This window comes from Vombatus ursinus, unplaced genomic scaffold (assembly GCF_900497805.2).
Source record: "Vombatus ursinus unplaced genomic scaffold, bare-nosed wombat genome assembly UNPS02010822.1, whole genome shotgun sequence".
Classification (NCBI taxonomy): domain Eukaryota; kingdom Metazoa; phylum Chordata; class Mammalia; order Diprotodontia; family Vombatidae; genus Vombatus; species Vombatus ursinus.
This window is the reverse complement of record NW_020950600.1, coordinates 3,839,422-3,862,302: the sequence shown is the minus strand read 5'-3', so window position 1 is coordinate 3,862,302 and position 22,881 is coordinate 3,839,422.

The window sequence follows — 22,881 nt, the reverse complement described above, 5'->3', positions numbered from 1 at the left end:
TGGTGATGGTGATGGTGATGGTGATGGTGATGGTGTTGGTGATGATGATGGTGTTGGTGATGGTGATGGTGATGGTGTTGGTGTTGGTGTTGGTGATGGTGTTGGTGTTGGTGTTGGTGATGGTGGTGGTGACGGTGATGGTGATGATGGGGTGATGGTGGTGGTGGTGGTGGTGGTGATGGTGATGATGGTGATGGTATCAGGGAGGCAGAACCCTCATAGTAGAGAGAAGGGCTGTCTGTGGGCTCCACAGAGATGCTGACCCAGAGAGCCCAGAAAGGATGCCCACCTGACAAAGAGCTAGCCTTAGGGGAACTTCATGATGTCTCCACAAAGGAAGAAAAGTAGATTTCCAGTGCCAAGGGTTTGGAGTTCCCCTTTGCCAGTGTGTTGTGTAAACATGTGGTGACTTTGAGCTCATTCTCCCCAGGGACCTCGTAAGTCTAAGAGTCAATGGGCTACCCCTAGTTTGGGGAGAAAGTTTTGTACCAACTAAATTTTTACCTCTTTGTAAATCCCCTCTTGAATATGTCTAATTGTCAGGAAGTTTTTCCTTGCACTAAGCTAAAATCTGCCTCTAAAACTCCAAACCAAGGTAGTGAATTTTCTGTTACTGGAGGAACTCCAGCAGAGCCTGGGCAGGGGGGTACTTGCTGGGGATGTTCCTGAGAGGATTCTTGGTCAAGCATGGTTTGGCCTAGGTAGCTTTTGAGGTCAACGCTAGCTCTGAGAACCTAGAACCTGTTATAATGCCCCAAGTCAACTCAAAATGGTTGGGTTTAAAAATATCCAGTGAAACAATTTTTGTCCCCCACCCCACCCTTATACTTCCTGGCATGAGGTTTGGCTATTGGTATGAATATCATCAGGCCAAGTGTGAGCCTGGTCGTGGCCAACTGGACATTGGATTGTGAAGTCTGTGATATATGGGATAAAGGTCTGGACCTGGAGTCGTGGGAAGCCTGGGTTTGAATCTAGTCTTGGACAGTTACCAGTTATGCAGCTATATCTCAGGCACATCTTTTGTGTTTTCATTCAGATGAAGTGAGGCCCATCTGATACTCAATGTATTAATAACCTGAGTGCTCACATGAAAGCTGGGAGACTTTTTCTATCTTCAGTAGAGGCCTTGACATGAGTCAGATTCTGATTTTTTCAGGGGAATCCTTGGGTGGGGTGCAAATAGAGGTAAATTCTGATGTTCATGGAAGAAATCCAAGCCAAAAGAGAGATTGTTTCTGAGGGGTCCCCAAGATTGAACCCAGCCTTTGTAAACCCAGAACTTTAGTTCGGGGTCACCGGTTACAATTATTTGTATGGGCATGGGTGTGAGCCCAGGCCAGAACCTAGATGGTCCCCGGAGGGGAGCCAGCCAGAAATGGGAAAAGAAATTTCTCTGGCCTCATCTTTTCATTGGAAGCAAGTGAAACACAAGCTTGCATGCCCCCAGGACACATTTTTTTAAGTGAAAAAAAAAATCATGAACGAGAGTATAAATACTGAACAGTAAATTAGATTTACCCTGAAAATTCCATTCTCATTATCTCCCTCGACATGAGCAACACAAAGAAATCATGATTTTTATCTGTATACCACTGCTTTAAAATTTTTCCTTTAAAGAGCCTGGGACCCTTTTTCTTCCTTCACAAATATCCTGAAATACACTCTGGCTGTTAAAAATCAGCCTAACCTGTTATGAATTATTCCCCTGTCTGTTGTTGTTGAATAGTTTACTATCTGTGTTCATTCTTCCCTTATTTCTCCCCCTCTCTTCCCCCTTCCCCCATTGAATTGAATGTATCATCTCCCTTGGGTCTGCCAGACATCTAACCCCAAATGCAGCTCAGTCGTGGGGAAACTTCCATCATTCAGGCCTGGCCAGGGCCAAAGCTGTCTATTTACATTGGATCGTCTGGCCCCAGAATCATTTCTCAGTAATTTAAACTCAATCATCCAATTCAAATGGGGGCAGTCTGCTGTTGAACACGACAGGCCGTCTCCTGAGGAGACAATAAATCCAGATGTGAGGCTGCCCAGAGGAGCAAACTTGTGCATAATTCATGGTGTCTTCCAGCAAACTTGACCAAAAGAAGGAGAAAAAAAAAAGAGAGGAAGGAAAAGAACCCATGGGCAAGCTGCTTCCTCCAGATTAGGAACACGGACTGAGGGGCGTAGGGTGCTGGAAGGAATTCACCCCTTCCGCCTGTACCTTGGCCCAAGCCCCTGCCTGAGTGGTCCTAATGGGATTCTTAGTGGGTGAATAGGCAGTCTTTTATCCCAACCCATTTGGTGGAGGTTGGGCCATGGCCTATGTGAAGCCATGGGAGAGGGGCAGATGGGTTGCTGGTCCCCAGATAGGGCTCTCTCCCATGGCAGGAAGCTCAGGTCCTCTCCGGGGGATTTTCCACGTTGGTGAAATGGGATGGTTGTCCCCAAGGGCTAGATAGTAGCACCCACCTACATATCTATTCTCCTAGCTCTCAGAGTGGTGGACCAGCTTGGGTCCAGGTCCATAACCAGGATTTTTTATACCTGGGGCAAGTTCACAAAATACAACTGGGGTTAACATAAAGTATCTTCAGATAAGTTGTGTAGTGGGAGATAGTGGATGGGACAAAGGGAGAGCGATTGCTTCTAGATGGGGAGTGGTGGAGAAGCTGGCCTGGGGTACGACAAGCAGGCACCTGAAGGGGATAGAGATGCTGTCGGTGCCTTAGGGCAAAAAGCCGGGATTGCTATATCCTGGTCATGGCTGTGACAGAGGCCCGTGGCAGCGGATGCCGGCCTGAGTATAGAAGGCTGCAGAGCCTTGAGTGGGACTTCTTTGGGAAATGTGAGGCAGAGCTCCCTGGGGCTGGCTTTGAGGGTCACGGAGGCCTGAGAAGCCTTGGAACTTAGCATCAGGCAAATCTCAAGCATGAGAACAGCTAAAGACTTTGTGGAGAATGACCAGAGCCAACACCGACCACATCTGCTCCTGGGAAAGAGGTCAGGAGAGCTGGGCAGAAGCTCCTTTCAGAGCTAGGGTCTAGGGTGAGCTCAGGTGTGGAATGGTAAAGGACTCTGAGCAGATTTGACAATTAATTGACTTAGCTTCGCAAAGCTAATCATTCGTTTGTTTTTAGTAAAACATTGGTGCTTGTCAGATAACCAGGGCCCATGAGAACCCGTGGGGTGGAGGGGAAAGGGCATTGAATTAGAAAGCCTGCCTTCTCTGATAGAAAAATCACAGAATCTCAGAGCTGGAAGGGACCTCAGAAGTCACCAAATCCAGCTCATACCCGAGTAGGAATCTACTCTTTAACACCTGCAAAAGCCTTTCATAAACCTCCACCGAGACTGTGAAGAGCAACTCATTTCCTGCTTTTCCACTTTGTTGAGTCATTTCAGTCGTGTCTGACTCTTCGTGACCCCCTTTGGGGTTTACTTGGTAGAGATGCTGGAGTGGTTTGCCATTTCCTTCTCCAGCTCATTTTACAGATGAGGAAACTGAGGCAAACAGGTGAAGTGACTTGTCCAGGGTCATACAGCTACTGTCTGAGGCTGAATTTGAACTGACAAAGATGAGTCTTCCTGGCTTCAGGTCTGCACTGCCTAGCTGCTCATCCCTTTTCCACTTTGGGATAGTTCTAATTGTTATGAATTTTTCTTTTAATCAAACCTAAATCTTTGGGGCAGCTGGGTGATGCAGAGGATAGAGAACTGGGCCTGGAGTCAGGAAGACCTGAGTTCAAATCCCACTTCAGACATTTAGTAGCTGTGTGACCCTGGGCAAGTCACTTCACCCTGTTTGCCTCAGTTTCCTCTTCTGTCAAATGAGCTGGAGAAGGAAATGGCAAACCACTCCAGTATCTCCATCAAGAAAATCCCAAAAGGGGTCATGAAGAGTTGGACACAACCAAAAAAGTGGCTAAAAAATTCTTTGTAACTTCCCTCCACTGCTCCTGGTTCTGCTCTCTTGGGTCATGAAGAACCAGGCTAATCTCCTCGGGAAGACCTGAGTTCAAATCTCATAAGCTCATAGTCAGTCAATCATAGGATAATAGAATTGGTCCTAGAAGAAACTTTGAAAGTCATTGAATCCAACTCTCTCCTTTTACAGGTGAAGAAACTGAGGCCTGGTAAAGTTATTTGCCCAGAGTCAAAGATTTGGCATAGTTGCTTGTCCTTGGAGTGAATCAGACATGCCAGATGAAACTCTCCCTCATTGTCACTTGTTAGAAAGTTGAAAAGGAGGTAAAAAGGTGAGCCCTCTGATTTATGGGTCCCTGGGCTACTTCAAGTGGGTCTCTTGAGCTCTGCTTCAGCTCTGAAGGGCTTGGCACTGAGGGATGACACAGAGATCCCTCGACAGTAACAGTGGGAGGGGATGCATCAGAAGAGCTGCCCTCTCGGTAGACTTTATTGGGCCAAACAACTTCTGTTCTTGCTCTTCTTTCTCTCTCCTGAATGTGTCCCTTGGAACTCCCTGGGCTTCCCATGAAGTGAGGGAAACAAATTTCTTCTTCCCTATCCCCATGCTGGCAGCAATGGGGAAATTCAGAAGCTGCTAAGCAAACAAACAAACCAAAACCAAACAAAAAACAAAACGAACAAAACAAAAACGAGAACTCCCCAGGGTTTATCAGCAGGACAGTTCATCCATCTCTAAGAAGGCAGCATTTAGTTTCATCAAAAGTAAAGCACAAACGAAGCTCAGAGAGATGCAGGATTCTTGGATCAGTAAGAAGGCAGAGGAAATTTAGTTTTGCGTTGACAGTAACAATCCAAAACGCTTTTATGGTGGGCCACAGACCTATGCTGCATCTCAACTACTCAGTGTAGTTGGAATCACATGGATTATTGATAAGATGAACCTGGACAGACGGGCTGAACACTTCCATTGTGTTCTCGACAGACCGTCATCACTCAATGCTGAAGCCACTGACCATCTAGCTCAGGTTGAAGCCGATCCCTCTCTGGCCAAATTTCCAACTGAAGAAGAGGTTTTGAAGGTTATTAGGTTCCTCTCATTAGCAAAGATCCTGGTTTTGATTCCATCCCAGCTGAGATTTACGAGGCAGGGGGTCCACTGCTCATATAAAGCTGACGGAAATTTTCTGGGTTATATGGCAAGAGGATGTTAGCCTCCAGGAGTTCAGGGATTCAAGCCTCCATTGTCCATCTCAGTAAAGGAAAGGGAAATAGATTGTCCTGTGACAATCACAAGTGGGGGTGGGTGTCCCTCTCTCTCTTAGTCATTGCTGGCAAGATTCTTACCAGAGTCCTCCTCAATCAGCTAATCCTCCCCCTGGAAGACGGTCATCTGCTTGAGAGCCAGTGTGGCTTTAGAAAGGGCTGAGGAACAGTTGATACGGTGTTTGCTGCCAGATGATTCTAGGAGAAGTGCCAGGAGCGGCACAGAGATCTGTACGCAACATCGATCTAACCGAGACCTTTGATATTGTCAGTCACGAAGGCTTGTGGAAGATCATGGCAAAATTGGGTTGCCAGGAGTTCATCAGCATTGTGTGCCAGTTCCGTGATGGCATGCCTGCCTGGGTTCTGGATAATGGATGATACTCTTGAGTTTTCCCACTCACCAACGGAGTGGAGCTGTGCTGTGTGCTTGCTCCTATGCTTTTTATTTTTATTTTCTTAAATTTTTTGCTTTTTTGATGAGGCAATCAGGGTTAAGTGACTTGCTCAGGGCTTTTAGCATGATGTTTTCAGCAATGTTGTCAGAGGCCTTCAACGAGGATGACAAACAACATTAAGGTCAACTACCACGCTGATGGTAAGTTATTTAAGTTGAAAAGGCTATAAACCAAGACTAACATGGAAGGAGAGCTGGTACGTGACTTTTTTTGTTCGCAGATGATTGTGCACTCAATGTAGCCTCTGAGGCGGAGATGCAACAAAATATGGATCAATTCTTTGCTGCTTGTGTTAATTCCGGCTTAACGATTAACACCAAGAAATCACAGGTTCTCCGCCAGCCAGCACCACACCATCCATATGTAGAGTCATTGGTTACAGCAAATGGGGAAATAATGAATGCTGTAGACAAGTTCACTTACCTTGGCAGTGTACTTTCCAGGGATGTACATGTAGATGATGCAGGCATCGTCAGAGCTAGCTCAGTGTCTGGGAGGCTCTGAAGGAAAGCGGGAGAGAAGAGGTTTTAGGCTGCCTACCCAATTAAAGTTCTACAGAGCCGTTGTGCTGACCTCATTGTTGTATGCCTGTGAAACCCGGACAGTCTACCAGCGCCATGCCAAGAAACTGAATCGCTTCTATTTGAATCGTCTTAGGAAGATTCTGAAGATCACCTGGCAGGATAGGGTACCAGACCCTGAGGTCCTTTCTCGAACTAAACTGCCAAGCGTTCAAACTCTGCTCAGAGAGCGCAACTCCAATGGGCTGGCCACGTGGTTTGAATGCCAAACATACATCTGTCTAAAACACAATTTTAGGAGAATTCACACAAGGCAAGCACTCACACAGAGGTCAGAAGAAGTGATGCAAGGACATTCTCAGGGTCTCTCTGAAGAACTTCAGAAATGCCTGTGAGATATGGGAGACACTGGCACAGGACGAACCAGCACGGTGTGCCTACGCTGTACCTTGACCCCAACACAGTGATGTCATTTTGGTTTTCTTCAAGAGCAAAGGACTTGGCCCTGACGGATGACAGAGATTCCTTGATGGTGGCAGGGGCAGGGGGATGTGTTAGGATAGGTTTGGCCACTGAAGAGCCACGCACTCAGTAGACTTTATTTCGACTATTCCTGTTCTTTCTCTGTGCTTTCTCTTTCCTGAATGTGTGACTCGGAACTCTCTCTGGGACTTACCACAAGGGAAGGGGCACGCATTTCTTCTTCGCCACCCCCATGCTGGCAGCAGGGTCTATGGCTCGCACGTGGCAGCCTGGGCACGTGTTTGTCTAGGTGAGCCGGAGTCTAGATCTCAAGGCCGTTAGCCATCTCTTCTGTTTTACATTTCTTTCCACAAGCATGGGTGGCCAAACAGTGACACTGGGGTGGATATTTTCAGCCTGGGAGGCAACTTTGTAAGTTTGAGAGGTTAAGAGTTTCTGGCCCCTCAGGTGATGGCTGTCTGCACTGTCGGATGGACTTCTTGCAGCTACCTCAGTACTTTCTGGAGGACGAGAGGGTGAGCCCCAGCCCTGGCCTGGATTGTCAGAAGACACGGATCTCGAGGGGGCTGTTCAAACAGTACAGAGCTGAGGTTAAGGTGAATGACTGTTCAGCAGCCTCCTACTAAATGTTTCATGTTTTGAGGCTGGTTCTTAAAACATCAAAACATAAAACATTTAGTAGGATACTGCTGAATAGTAGAAGCCACTGCTCACTTCCTTTTGAAATTATATTTTATTTATTGGTTTTATTTATTTATTCCCCCAGTGAAATGTAAGCACCTTGAGGGCAGGCGCTATTTCCTTTTTCGTCTTTATACCCCCAAAGCCTGACACGTAGCATGTCCTGTTTAAATATTTGTTGATTAATTGATTAGTCACAAGGGGATGGGAGGAGGGGACTGTCAAAGACAGCCCAGTCCTTTGAGCATTCACAATATTCTCTGCCCCTTGCGCATCCAGATGAAGGTTTGGCGATCCTGCTTCTGGAAATGTGTGCTGTGATGGAGCAGCCTTTCACTTTCCTCGATCTAGAGCATGCACAAGGGTGCTGTGACTGTTTCCTATTGGCTTACTGCATGATGACAAAAAGCCAGAACTGAGTTACCTCCAAAAGGTATGAAAGAAGGGAAGAACTCTCTCTTCCCTGGTGGCCAGTGAGGTGTGAGCAGGATAGAAGGCCAGCAGTGGTGAACTTGCCTGTAGCTCAATGTTGACGGCTTATGTCTCGCCACCATAAATGCATTGTCCCGTCATTGGCTTTTGCCAATGTCTCTTCTCTGTCTTTCCTAATTTTAGGTGAATTAGTATTGGAGATAGAACAGACGAGGTTGTGAGCCTGTGACATGCAAAGGGCTGATTGGCAGAGACTTTCAGTAGCCACAGCAGTCAGTCAGTCAGTCAGTTGGTCTACAAATATCTGTTAAGCTTTACTCTGTGACAGGCACTTTGCAAGCATTGGCGATACAAAGAACTTCAGTGAGAAGACAGCTCAGATAATCAGTCTGCTTGATTCAGCTTAGCAGTGAATCAAACCATTGGCTGAGACGCTGCGTTCTGCAAGCAAAGGATGGACTTATTCATGGGCTGGGCCACACTCTGAAGTGAACTTGGTGGGGACAGTGGTAGTCTCATCACTTGGTAGATTTGAGCTCATTCTCCCCTGGGATGATGGTGGAAGATTGGGCATGTTCTCTGTGTAGGAGATTTTTCTACTTCTATTCTTGCTATAACATTTCAGTTAATATCCATTGTAAAAACTAATTGAGGTTAACTAGTTAACTAGTATGTTAACTAGTTAACTAGTATGTTAACTAGCTAACATACTATCAACTGATATTGAGGAGAGATCAACTGGTCAAAAATGATATTGAGGCAATAATCGTGGGTGATCGATATTGTGGGGAATACAACAGTGGGGGTCTCAAGAGTGATAGTACTAAAGACACCCATCTCCCAAATCTCTCAATACCCTTAGAATCTGGAGGTCACTTGATCTGTTAGTGTGGGTTGGAAGAGTGAACCCAGAGCCTGTAAGAGACACACTGATTGCAATTTCTTCATAGGTAATTTACATTCATTTATCTGTGTCCATGTTGAATATCCCCATTAGAATGTAAGTTTCTTGAAGGCAGGGACCATTTCATTGTTGCCTTTTGTATCCCTACAACTCAGCACAAGCCTTGGGCATAGTAGATATGTAATAAATGTTTGCTGAATTAAGTATGGGGAAAATTTAGGAAAAAAAACTTTTGGGTGGGACTTTCTGTTTGAATGACCCATGTCACGCCTGTACATGTGATGACTGTATACTTCCACCAATCCCAGGGGTGGGTTTCTCTTCACTAAGTTTGGATCAAATGTGAGTATTGCTTCCATATTGGAGTCATTTCTGACTTTGCTTAAATGGATGGTTTCTGAGCAATTTAATTCCTTTACCCAGATTCCCTAGATGGGCCTTAGGCTTGGGTTCGATGAGAGGTCAGGAAGTCAGCTAGCCAGGAGACATTCCATTTCCCTTAAACACTGGATGCTGTTAGAATAGCCAGTTACCTGGGGATCTGGAAACCAGCTCCTTCTAGCACTCCAGAACTTCAAGGCAACCTCAGGCTCCCACCCACTGTGGAGAGGTAAGGTCGGAGCAATGGCCAGAGAGGATGGGGAACTCATACCACTGCCAGACCTGGAAGACCCTTCCCTACAGGCAAGTCCAACTGGGAAACCCACAAGGCTATTCTTTCCAGTTTCTTGAAACTAAGTGAGGCCAATAGAAAATGAACTGTCAGTATTGATGTTGGTAACGATGGTGATTGTGCTTTTGCTGTGGGTTTAAAGATGGAATCTAGGGGCAGCTAGGTGGCGCAGTGGATAGAGCACCAGCCCTGAAGTTAGGAGGACCTGAGTTCAAATACAACCTCAGACCAAGCACTTGACACTTACTAACTGTGTGACCCTGGGCAAGTCACTTAACCCCAACTGCCTAAAAAAAAAAATTAAAAAAAAAAGATGGAAACTGTGTTCCCTAGACCATGAGAAGCAATGTAGGGGTCAAGAGCCAGTCCCTGATTACTGAAGATGGCAGTTTGAAGCTGTTGGCTCCCACTTTAACACCTACTGGCCTTGTGACCCCAGGCAAGTCACCCAACCTCTCTGTTGTCCTTTTAATGAAGACTACAAAAGGCTAGACACTTGGCCAAACTTCACGGGGTGAAACGGGTTTCCCCACCAGATATTTCAATTAAATCACAGGTCAGAATGAGGGGAGAAAAAATAAAGATCCAAATTATACAGCCTAAGGGAACAAGGTAATAAAATCTTTAGCCAGTCAGTCAATAAACATTTAGTAAGTGCCTAATATGTGCTAGGCACTGTGCTGTATTGGGGATACAAAGAAGGGGAAAAGATAGTGTCTGCCCTCAAGGAACTTACAGTTGAATGTGGGAGACAACATCCAATGATTATGTATAAGCAAGATATATACAGGGTATCTTGGAAATAATCAATAGAAGGAAAGCACTGCCACTGTGGGGATTGAGAAAGGTTTCCAGTAGAAGGTGAGATTTTAGCCTGGATTTGAAGGAAGCAGCAAAGCCAGGAGGCAGAGATGAGGAGGGAGAGAATTCCAGGGATGGGGGCGATCCCGTAGATAGGGAAATACTCTATTTGCTACCTTTATTTTAGTCTCTTACTTCATAGGAGATAGAGCAGCCGTTTACAATGTGGGGTGGTGGAGAGAATTTTAAATTTGTAGTCAGGACAGCTGCATTCAAATCCATGCTATCTCATTCTCCAATGGATGGATAAGTAACTAAAGGATATTAAAAAAAAAATGTTCTTGGGGCAGCTAGGTGGAGCAGTGAATAGAGCTCTGGCCTTGGAGTCAGGAGGACCTGAGTTCAAATCTGACCTCAGACACTTAACACTTACTAGCTGTGTGACCCTGGGCAAGTCACTTAACCCCCACTGCCTCACCAAAAAAAAAAAAAAAAAAGGAAAGAAAGAAAAGAAAAGAAAAAGAAAAAAAGTGTTCTCTAAAGATTTGCAAACTATTAGCAACCATATGATCACTACTAAAGGGATGTTAAGAAGAAAGATGTCCACAAAAATGAGACAGGCTGAATGGATAGAAAGCTGGCTTTGCAGTCCATAAGTCTTGTCTCTTGATTCTGAGAAGGGATTCATAGGCTTTGTCAAAGGGGTTCAGATTACAAGGAAGGAGGAGATGCCCAGCTCATTTTGAGTGATCACAGGTCTCATGGAAGAGATATGGGGCTTGGGACAATCCTCAGCATATTGGAGAAGGGTCTACAGGCACCTGCCACCTCTAGGGAAGCCTTCTTCCTTCCGGGATGCACAAATGAGGCATCTTCCATGACACAGGCAAACTCTTTTGGTGAGTGGAATTCTCCAATGTTTATGCCTTGCTTGACATTGCTAATGAGCGGGTGGTGGAATAGCCTCCCTGTGCCCGCACTTCTCAAGGAATCACGCATGATCCTGGTGGAGGAGACCCTTTTTATTTAAAGCTGCATTTTTGCTCAATGGAATTTGAGGGCTTTTTTTTTCTCAATCAATAAATTCAACAGGATCCTATCTTCTCTCCATCTTTCAGTCAATCTTTGTGAACAAAAGGTGTCTGCTATAGAGGATGGTCTGGGAAAACCTGGCTGTTACCTTTTCCTATTGGCATCAAGGATTATCTTTATGAGTATTTGTGGTTCAGTCGTTTTAGTAGTATCTGACTCTTCGTGACCCTTTGGGGTTTTCTTGGCAGATACTGGAGTGGTTTGCCCTTTTCTTCTCCGGCTCCTTTTACAGATGAGGAAACTGAGGCAAGCAGGGTTAAGTGACTTGCCCAGGGTCATACAGCTAGTAAGTATCTAAAGCCAGATTTGAACTCAGGGAGAAGAGTCTTCCTGACTCCAAGCCCAGTGCTCTGTGCACTATGGTGTCATCTGGCCACCCCTCTTTATGAATGCAGGTTGGAACAAAGGGATGTCCTGCTTTTTTTTTTTTTGGGCTAGGCAATGGGGTTAAGGGACTTGCCCAGGGTCACACAGGTAGTGAGTATCATGTGTCTGAGGCCAGATTTGAACTCAGGTCCTTCTGAGTCCAGGTCTGGTGCTCCATCCACTGTGCCACCTAGCTACCCTCATGTTTTCTTTTAAAAAACTTTTATTGGAACAGCTAGGTGGTGCAGTAGATAGAACTCAGGAGGACCTCAGTTCAAATCTGGTCTCAGACCAAACACTTGACATTTACTAACTGTGTGATCCTGGGCAAGTCACTTAACCCCACTTTTTTTTTTGTTTTGTTTTTTAGGCAATTGGGGTTAAGTGACTTGCCCAGGATCACACAGTTAGTAAATGTCAAGTGTTTGGTCTGAGGTCAGATTTGAACTCAGGTCCTCCTGACTTCAGGGCTGGCGCTCTGTCCACTGTGCCACCTAGCTGCCCCTCACTTAACCCCACTTGCCTAAAAAGAAAAAAAAAACTTTTATTGATATCTTTTGTTTTGATATTACCCTACATATTCCAATATTTCATTCTCCTCCTCCTCCCAAGCCACCCTTTATAACAAAGAATTTCAAAAGAGAGAAAAAAATTTTTTTTGACAAAACCAACTAATACATTCACCAAGTCCAACATTATATGTAGTATTCCACATCCCAGAGCCCCATGCCTCAGTAAAGGGAGGGAGGTACACTTTTTCAGCTCTAGGTGGCGCAGGAGATAGAGCCCTGGGCCTGGAGTCCGGAAGATCTGAGTTCAAATCCGGCCTCAGACACTGAGTATGACCTTAGGCAAGTCACTTCACCACTGTCCGCCTCAGTTTCCTTGACTGTAAGATGGAATAATAATAGCACCTGCCGCTTAAGGTTATGGTGAAGATCCAATGGAATCTGTTTGTGAAGCACTGCTCAGCACAGTGCTCAATAAACAAGTGTGTCCTTCTTGCTTCCTGGTCAAGTTCCGTCTTTGTTAACTTCACAACATTGCATTTCTGTGGTTATATTGTTGCTGTCCTTTCTATTTACATTACTGTAGTCACTGTGTATATTTCCCAGTTCTTGGAAGCACATGAAGGCTCCCCTCTTGCCCTCCCTTTTAGAAATATTAAGACACAAATATTTCTCCAGGCTGAAATCCTTTCCAGACTTGAATGAATGAAGAAAACTTTATCAGTATTTTATCGAGCTGCTGGGATAACAATGTCCTGAATCAAATCCTCTGGCCCCTTTCAAAGCTCTAACTACTCTCTGTGAGGAAACTGAGTAAAAGTTTAAGTAGGAACTCAAATCCCTAGTAAATGGATTAGAGGGGGCAGTCAGACTTAGAACAGGACCACCTTTATCTAAGTAAGGTGATTACTTACCTCAAGGGAAGCTAGGGGGCGCCATAGTGCATAGAGCACTGAGCTTGGAATCAGGAAGACTCTCCCTCAGTTCAAATCTGGCCTCAGACACTTACTAGCTGTGTGACCTTGGGCAAGTCACTTACCTCAGTTTGCTTCAGTTTCCTCATCTGGAAAATGAGCTGGAGAAGGAAATGGCAAAACCACTACAGTATCTCTGCCAAGAAAACCTCAAATGGGGTCACAAAGAGTCAGATATGACTCAACAGTCTCCCCTCTTAACCCAATTGAATGGTCTAGGAAAATTACTACTTCAGGGTCCATCCTTGGCATTTTTAAAGTGACTATTGTCCTACTGATGAATGTAAATTGTTAATTCAAAATGTTCACCTGAGCTCTGTAACTATGTTGTATTTATTTGTCTTTGCTTTGGGAATATTATAAATTATAACTTAAGCGTGGCTCTTGTCAGAGAGATTTTCAAAGGCAGGATGGATTTCTGTCCCTTTGGATTTCAGATTTTCCATCTCTAAGCAGAGATAATCAGAATTACAATCATATTAATTAATAAAATTTGTCTCTGCCCCAAACACAGAGTACACTGGTTCTACAGCCCTGTTCATACATTTTTTTGCGTTTTTCTGAGTAAATAGCAGAGCCATGAATCATGGGACCCATGTCATGGGTTGAGGGGAGGGGCAGAGGGGAGGAGGTTACTTTAGAATAATTTCATAGTGCCCATAGAGGAATCATATGGTGAGAGCAGCCCCCAGTTCGAGTCTCAGAATCCAATCTTCTAGTCAGAGAAGGGACATTTTGTTGGCAATGAGCTCCAGAAACTATCTCCGAGTAAAAGAACAGGATTTCTTTTGCAGGGCTAGACTTGGAAATTGCCTGATAGGCCATCCCAAATTTGAGAGTTCAGGGATCTTAGTCTATCCAGAGGAGAATTCCTTGAGCCAGAAAATCAGTTAATTAATCAATAAATGTAACTTAATTAATTCTAACACTATAAAGCACCTACTATATGCCAGGCACTGTACTAAGAACTGGGCGTACAAAAAGAGGCAAAAGACAGTCCCTGCCCTCAAGGAGCTTACAATTTAATGGATCTAAGTGAGTCCAGAGGTTGAAGTATTGGGGCAAAGATTATATATGGTATGTGAATAGCCAGTGAAGTTTGAAGCTGATGCAATTAGGTTTTGTTTTTTGTTTTTACTTTTATCTTTTCTTCTAACATAATGTTGGTTTTGATTTGGTTAATGGTCCTACTACGCAGACAACTCATTCTGACCTGGGTTTGAATTTTGGTTCTTTCAGTTATTACCCAAGGGACCTTGGGTAAGTCTCTGGGCCTCAATTTCCTCATTTGTAAAACAAGGAGATAGGACTAGTTGACTTTTCAAGTCCCTTCTAACTCTAGATGTATTCTAGATGATTCTCAGACCTGTAATTGATTGTAATCTGTAATCAAAAATGCAGTCAGTTTTGGTTTTTGGTGATTTTCTGCTATTTGCTGCATCTAATGCCTTCCAACTCAGTTTTGAGGTATACGTGGTATAGACTTGTGAGACTTCAGAGGAGGCTACAAGCCTTTGAGGATTGAGAGCTAGAAGGAGCTTAGAGGTCATCTAGCCCAACTTCCTCACTTTACAGATGGGGAAACTGAGGCCCAGGGAGGCTAAAGGACTTTGCCCAGGGTCACACACTTAGTAAGTATAAGAGGCAGATTTGAACCTGGGTCTTCCTGATTCCAAGTCCAGCACCTGAACCGCACAGTCCAATTTACCCAGCATCCCTTTTACCATCCTGTCCTCCTTGCCCACCTTTGCTCTTCAGTCACTGAAGCTATGTTGATCTAGTTAAGTTTTTTGAAGAATTTCTCCATCTCTTCATCACCTGCAACAGATATTGGTGCATAAGTGGTGATTATCTTCAGGGTGGCCTTTTTTGTTATTGAGATTGTGTTCATCATGAACCTTGCGATGTCAAATGACTAAAGGCCCCATGAAATGCCAGTTATGTTGAAACCAATTCTGTGGGCTGCTGGTCTGACTCTCCAAGGAGAGCCTGGAAGCTGGCCTGCTATGGCACTGCAAATCTCCTTCGTTGTCTGCTTTCATTTATCATAAGAATATAAATATTTGTGCATTTCAGTCTTTCCAAAATTACACCAGGGTTCACTGGATCAAGATCTCACATTCAGAGCACCTAAAGTTAAGTTAATGCTTCTAGACAGTCAAAAATTGAATGATTCTTAGCAGTCTTTTTCTACTAGAAAACTCTGAAAGGGGCCACCCGGGTCCCAGGGTCCTCTTGTATTTTTTTTTTTTTTTTGCTCCATGGGTTGCTGTGGCAAAAGAATTGATGACCTGGTGGACAGACAAGTGGTGGTGAGCTGCTTCTTGCTTTGAGAGGTCCAAGGATGATGGGCTCTGTGTGTTGGTGGGACCACCCCCAAGACTGTTTAGCATGGAAAAACCTGCCAGGCCTTACTCTCTTCCCATCCCCTCCCCCCAATCTTTCAGAGTCCCAGGTCACCTCTAACCTACAATCAGACATTCGAATTAGTGGTTGTGGGAATTCGAATGGAAACCTTTGAGGTTTCAGGCACTGGCATAGGATTGAGTATCCAAGCTGAGTCTTGCTTCTATTTGGGGGGAAATGGAATATTTTAAAGTAATAATTAAGAGTTGTGCATGTAGTCAGGCATCTTGCAATTTGACTACTATTGGGTTGTTTAAGAGATGGAGAGTTATGGCTTGTGGGTTGAGCAGACTGTCTTCAGTCTTCTTTCCCAAACCAGTGGCATTTGTGGGTGCCAGATTGTGAACAACACTAATATGCACGCATAGTAGCTATCCTGGATCTAAGACCTTATAATCTTGGGTTCCGTTGTGTTAAAAGTGAGAGATTGAGAGAAGATAGAGACAGAGGAGAGAGGGAAAGAGACAGGGAGACAGAAAGTGAGAGACACAGAAAGAGAGACAGAGACAGAAGGGGGAGAGAGGGACACACAGACAGACAGACAGATAGAGGGGGAGAAAGAGAGAGAGATAGAGAGTGAGAGACAGAGGCAGAGTGAGGGACACAGAGGGAGGATAGGAGAGAGAGAGAGAGAGAGAGAGAGAGAGGATGAGAGACAGAAACAGACAGTGAGAAAGAAAGAGTGAAAGACAGAGGACAAGAGACAGAGACAGAGGGAGGTGAAGGAGACAGAGAGACAGAGGAAGAGGGAGGGAGCGAAGGAAGAAAAGAGGAGTGGGGAGAGGGGAAGAGGAAGGGATAGAGGGGGAGGAAGAGAAAGGAGGTGGCGTGCAGGCTCTGGCAGACTTTATTTTCCTGTAGCTAGTACGAACCACAAGTGTCTTCCAGCCCAAACCCTGGCAATGTGAGGGTTTATCCAGAAAGTTCTCTGGGAGAAACACATCAGATGTGTGTGTGTATGTGTGTGTGGGGGGGGCGATAGAGGGCACACACTTTCATTAAATATAGTTTAAATTCTTTTAAGAATTTTTTCTTTTTTCAGCATGAAAGACTTTTCTCTTTGTTAGAAACTCACGTCCTATGGTGGTTGATGGTAGATGAAGCGTCCCGTTGGATCCAATTAATTCAGATTTTACTCCAGGACTGCAGAGCTCCCTCCCATGGGGACTGAGTTAACTGTTAATTTTTTAGTTTTTTTTAAAGATTTACTGATATTCCTTTTTTTTTTCCACCACAACCATTTACTGATATTCCCTCCTCCCCGTCAAGTTCAGAAGGGGACACAGAAACAAACTGGATAATTGTGTTATTAATTTCTTAGATTTAATAGACACTTTTGGAAAAAACAAACCAGACTGTACCCAGCACAAGTCCACAGTTTCATTGGCAATCCTCTTTTATTCTTTGCACTTTGAGGTTTGTTTGCTGTTGCTGCAGTTCATAATAAGAAAGATTTTTTTTTTTGCAACGAAAAAGATACATGGGGGATCATAACTTTGTAGGGAATTTTATTCTTTATGAAGTGTCTTAACCTGCCAAATTAAGATTTTATAATGTAATGGAGCATGCATAGGCTTTGGGTGGATGCTCCCAACCCCCTCAACCACTGACGGATCCTTCTCCAAGGGCTCAGCTGGGTGCTTGAGGACCCTGAGGCACCAGGAGGCACTTTTCTTTCTTTTTTTTTGAAAGTTTTTATATTTAATTTTTTCCAATCACATATAAAATTTTTTTTCAACATCCATTTAAAAATTTTTTGTTTCAAATTCTTACCCTTCTTCCCTCTCCTCCCTGCTAGGAGACAGTTTTCTGATACTATGAGGCTCAGAAGCTCCAGTCTGTTCTGCCAATATCAGTCATCACTCGGTCCGAGCACTTAGCCCTTCTTTGTCACAAGTGGATTTGGGGATGCTACGAGTGGTCTGGTGGGAGCTGACCTAACCAATTCCATTTTGTTCTCTGTTCACCATTTGACTACGTGTTGCCCAAGCAGGGCTGGCTTGTAGAATGTCAGCCTCTAATTGAGGCAAAAAGGCTTTATTTTGAAAAGCAGGATTTTGATAGCTTAAGGAAGTCTGTCCCTGTCCTCAGGCTGGTTAGCATTGATGAATAGCTCTGCTCCTAGGGTAGGTTCCTTTCTTTGGAACAAATGATGAGCATAAGCACCTTTCCAGTCTATGATCTACCTGCTCTGACCACCCTTCTCTCTAATAAGCACCTCTCTTCTTTTATCTAAGGACTACAGGTGGCACAGTGCTTAGAGCCTGGAGTCAGGAAGACCTGAATTCAGATCCAGCCTCAGACATTTACTAGCTGTGTGACCCTGGGCAAGTCACTTTACCCCTCTTGCCTCAGTTCTTCATCTGTCAAATGAAGCAGAGAAGGAAATGACAAACCACTTCTGTACATTTGCTAAGAACCCCAAATGGGGCTCACAGAGTTGGACACAATTGAACAACAACAACCTTCTTTATCTGATGTGATACATGGATAATAGACTGGTATAAATATCCTCAGATGAACTGTAACAAACACATAGGTCCATCATCTCCTGGTGGAGTGTCACACCGAGTGAATAAACTGCATTTTTTCTTGTCTATCAGTCTTCTGTGTTGGTATATTGGCAGTGGCTGCTCAGGATCCTGAGAATTCAGGTAACACCGACAACCAGTTAATATTGCCTCTTGACATCAATTAACCAATCATTGGAGGGCCAATATAATTTTGGCCAATTGACATCGATTTGCTCTTACAAAGGTATATTTATTAAGAAGATATAGCACGACACAAAATACAAAACTTGACCTGGTGCTGGGGCACACTCTCCCCTTTATACCTTGGTCCTTGAGGAAAGAAGACTTGAAGTGGTTACCACAAAACAACACCCCCCTCCTAAACTGGGGCAGAGGCCCCTCAACAACCTTGGTCCCTGGGCTCTAACTTAAACCGGTAACTACAGAATACTCTTCTCACCAAGTTCCCTTTTTCTTACAGCACACCCAGGTTGCAGGAATCGATGCCTTATTTGCAGGGCACAGTTGACATCGAGTCTCAGCTGCTGTGTCTCTCCACTGCTGAGCTGGGGCCAGCAGGTTACCCCTCTGGGTAGCTCTCTAGGCTCAGCTGTCGTGGACTGCTGTGGGCTTCCATGGCCCGACCGCTGATGGTTCTTCTGACCTTCTGAAACTTACAAGGTTGTTCTGTTTGTTTTTTTTTTCCTTCCTCCCCCCCACTTAATAGTATTTTATTTTTTCCATTTATGTAAAGATGGTTTTCAATATTCATTTTTATAAGATTTTGAGTTCCAAATTTTTCTCCCTCCCTCTCCCCCCTCTCCAAGATGGCAGCAATCCGATATAGGTTAGACATGTGCAATCATATTAAATACGTTGTGAAAGAATAAACAGAACAAAAGTGAAAAACCCACAAGAAAGAAAAAAAACAAAAAACCAAAGAAAGTAAAAATAGTATGCTTTCAATCTGCATTCAGACTCCGTAGTTTATTCTCTGGATGTGGGCAGCATTTTCCATCATGAGTCTTTTGGAATCGTCTTAGATCATTGCTTTGCTGTGAAGAGCTGAGTTCATCAGCTGATCATTGTACAATGTTGTTGTCATTATGTGCAACTTTCTCCTGGTTCTGCTCACTTCACTCAGCATCAGTTCATGTAAGTCTTTCCAAGTTTTTTCTGAAATCCTCTTGCTCAACATTTCTTATAGCACAATAGTATTCCATTACATTCACATACCACAACTTGTTCAGCCATTCCCCAACTAACGGGTATCCCCTAAATTTCTAATTCTTTCGTTGCTCTGTTTTCAATACTCATTTATGGAGGATCAGAGAAGAATAAACACCATAGGGAGAGAAAAAAAACCAAAAGCATGCTGTGTTTGAAACCACCAGGTTGGTGAGGGGCTTTTCCACCAAAGCTTACAGCATTTCTTCTTTTCACTCAAAAACAGCCAGGAAGAGAGGAGAGGGGAGTAGGGAGGAAGGAAGGGAGACAGAGAGAGAGAAAGAGGGTGAGAGAGAGAAGGAGAGCTAGAGACACAGAGAGGCAGACAGAAAGACAGAGACAGAGAGGAGAGGCAGGGAGGTCATATTTCTTTATTACAGCCTTTTGCATGTCACTTAGTGCAATATCACCAAGGGGTAAGCCATCCAGAAATAGCCATGAGCTTGTATGAGGACAGCAGAGCTCTTCTATACACATCATCACGGCCAGAAGCGGGTTCCTAGATCTCCACGTACAGCAGAGTGTTGGTCAGTGCCTGATTACAATAAATAATAAACAGACACTGTTACTTTTGGGTGAACTGGAATACAAGAGCAGAGGAGTGAGGAGCCAACAAGAGGAGTGGTAGAGGTCAGCAAGGTTGACCTAGAAATGAGCTAATAGATCGTCCCAGGTTGTAAAGCCACATGGAGTGGTGCATAGAGGGGTAACCTTACAGTTATGAAGACTTGGGTTCCAGCATTCTGACAAATAATAGTTGTATAGGGGCAGCTAGGTGGTGCAGTGGATAGAGTACCGGCCCTGGAGTCAGGACGACCCGAGTTCAAACCAAATCTCAGACTGGACACTTGACACTTACTAGTTGCGTGACCCTGGGCAAGTCACTTAACCCCAACTGCCTCAAAAAAAAAAAGATTGATAAAAAACAAAAAAAAAAACAAATAATAGTTGTATGAATGTGGGCATTCTAGGGCCCCAGAGAACTCTCTAAGACCGTTAAGTTGCAAATAATTTCATTTTCTTCATTAGGGGAAGGAGTTTCCACACAGATAGGTCTGTATATTGATGAAATCAATGTTCTGGGCAAAAAAAAAAAAAAAACTGAAACAAATATCCCAAACCACTATTAGGCTTTAGTGAGTTAAGTAAAATGAATAAATAAAAAAGCATTTATCGAATATTATTTGTTCAATGGGATGGCTCTCTTAAAGGGAGGAGGGGGCCAGATAGGTAGATTCACTGGGCCTAAAGTCAGGAAGACCTGAGTTCAAATCCACCCTCAGATACTTATTTCTCTGTGAACCTAGGCAAGTCACTTAACCTCTGTCTGCCTCAGTTTCCTCAACTGCAAAATGGGGATAATAATCATATTTACCTCCCAGGGCTGTTGTGAAGATCAAATGTGATCATATTTGTAAAGTGCTTTGTCATTTAATCAATAAACATTTACTGAGTGCTCACTATGTGCAGGCACTGTGCTTGGGATACAAAAAGAGGCAAAAGACAGTCCCTGCCCTCAAGGAGCTCACAGTCTAGTGGGGGAGACAACGTGCAAACAAATATATATACAAAGAAACCTACATACAGGACAAACAGGGAAGAAGGACTGTAGGAAACACAATTTTAGTTGTGATTTAAAGGATGCCAGGGAAGTCAGCAGGCAGAGACGAGAGGAGAACATTTCAGGCATGAGAAGACGCCCAGAGCTAAGGATGGAGATTCTTGGTGGTGGAACGGCCAGGGGGTCAATGTCACTAGACTGAAGAAGATGTAATGGGGAGAAAGGTGTGAGAGGACTGGAAAGGCAGGAGAGGGCAGGTGATGGAGGGCTTTGAATGTCAAACAGAGCGTTTTTTATCTGATCCGGGAGGCAGGAGGGAACCACTTGTTTATTGAGTGCTAGGGTGGGGGTTGGGGGTGGTGGCATGACTGGATCTGCACTTTAGAAAAATCACTTTAGTGGCTGAATGGAGGATGGACTGGAGGGAGGAGAGACTGGAGGCAGGTGGACGCACCTGCAGCTACTCCAGTGATCCAGACATGAGGGGATGAGGGCCTGGACGGGGGTGAGGGCAGTGTCAGAGGACAGAAGGGGGCAGATGAGAGAGATGCCGCAGAGGTGACAGCACCCGGCCTAGGCAACGGCTTGGACATGGGGGGTGAGAGAGAGCAGAGTCCAGGACCACTGCCGGGTTGAGAGCCTGGGGGATGGGAGGAAGGTGCTGCCCTCTACAGTAAGAGGGAAGGGAGGAGAGGGGACGGTTTAGGGGGAAGATAATGGGCTCTATTTTGGATATATTGAGTTTCAGATGTCCACTGGACCTCCAGGTTGAGATGTCTGAAAGGCATTTGGAGATGTGAGACTGGGGGTCAGCAGAGAGAGTGGGGCAGGGAAGGTAGGTTTGAGAATCGTCAGCATAGAGACAGATGGTCATTAAATCCGTGGGAGCTGATGAAACAACTGAATAGTTTAGAGAGGGAGGAGAAGAGGACCCAGGACAGAGCCCTGTTGAAAACTTATAAATTATATAAAGATGCTTATTATTTTTGTTGTTATTATCATCTGGGAGAAATTGTGGTGATGTAAAAAAAAATCAATTAAATTTTTTATAGAAGAAAAAAAAAACATGTATTGAGCATTTATTAAGAACCAAACACCAATGCTGGGAACACAAATGCAATGACAGCTCTCGAGGTCCAGGATCTCTATCCTAACAGGGAAGCGGCGCACTCAGGGGAGCAGCGGCCAGGGAGGGATGGGCATGGAGGTTTGGGATATTACAGGGATGGTGAGCGGGGCTTTTGGGAGTGGCGAGGCATGCCCCATCCAGGGAGAAGGGCCCAGCTGACCTGATCAAGCGACATGGTTCCAACACTTGAGAAAGGGGTCTAGAAGGGGGCAAGGGGATCAAATCAGCCAATACTTAAAGAAATTAATTCAGGCCATTCACTGGAAAGTTAAATACTGAAGCCGAAGCTTAAATACTTGGGCCACGTAATGAGAAGATGAAACTCACTGGAAAAGACCCTGATGTTGGGAAGGACTGAAGGCAAAAGGAGAAGGGGACGGCAGAGGATGAGATGGACAGATAGTGTCATGGAAGCAAAGGACGTGAGCTTGGACAGACTTTGGGAGATGATGGATGACAGAAGGCCCTGATGGGCTATGGTGCATGGGGTCATGGAGAGTCAGACACGACTGGACAACAGCTAGAAGAGGGACACCCATCTTAACAAGGCAGTTAGTGTAAGCTCAGCCAGGAGGTATAGGAGAGAAAGGGCACCTGAAGATTTGAAATAGGTATGGTGACTTCCGGTGCCAAGATGGCGGAGGAACCCTCTGAGGCCCTCCCAAAGTCTCCTCCTAACAACTAGAAAACCACCTCAGAATTGACCTAGGAGCAGGGAAGCCGCTTACCAGCACCGCAGGAAAGGTCTGTCCCATTGGGGTGGGAGGGGAGGGAGGTCCAAGAGCAGCAGTAGCAGCCAGCCTCGAAGCAGGGGGCCTGCAGCAAAGCTCTAAGCCCGGGGCAATCCAACAGTGAGGCCTCGCCCTCCTGCAAGGTGGCAACCCCCCGGCAAGTGAGCAGTCTGTGTAGCACAGCTGGGGCCCACCTCAGCAAGCTCACCACCAGCAAAAGCCACCAGTGAGGCCTTGATCCC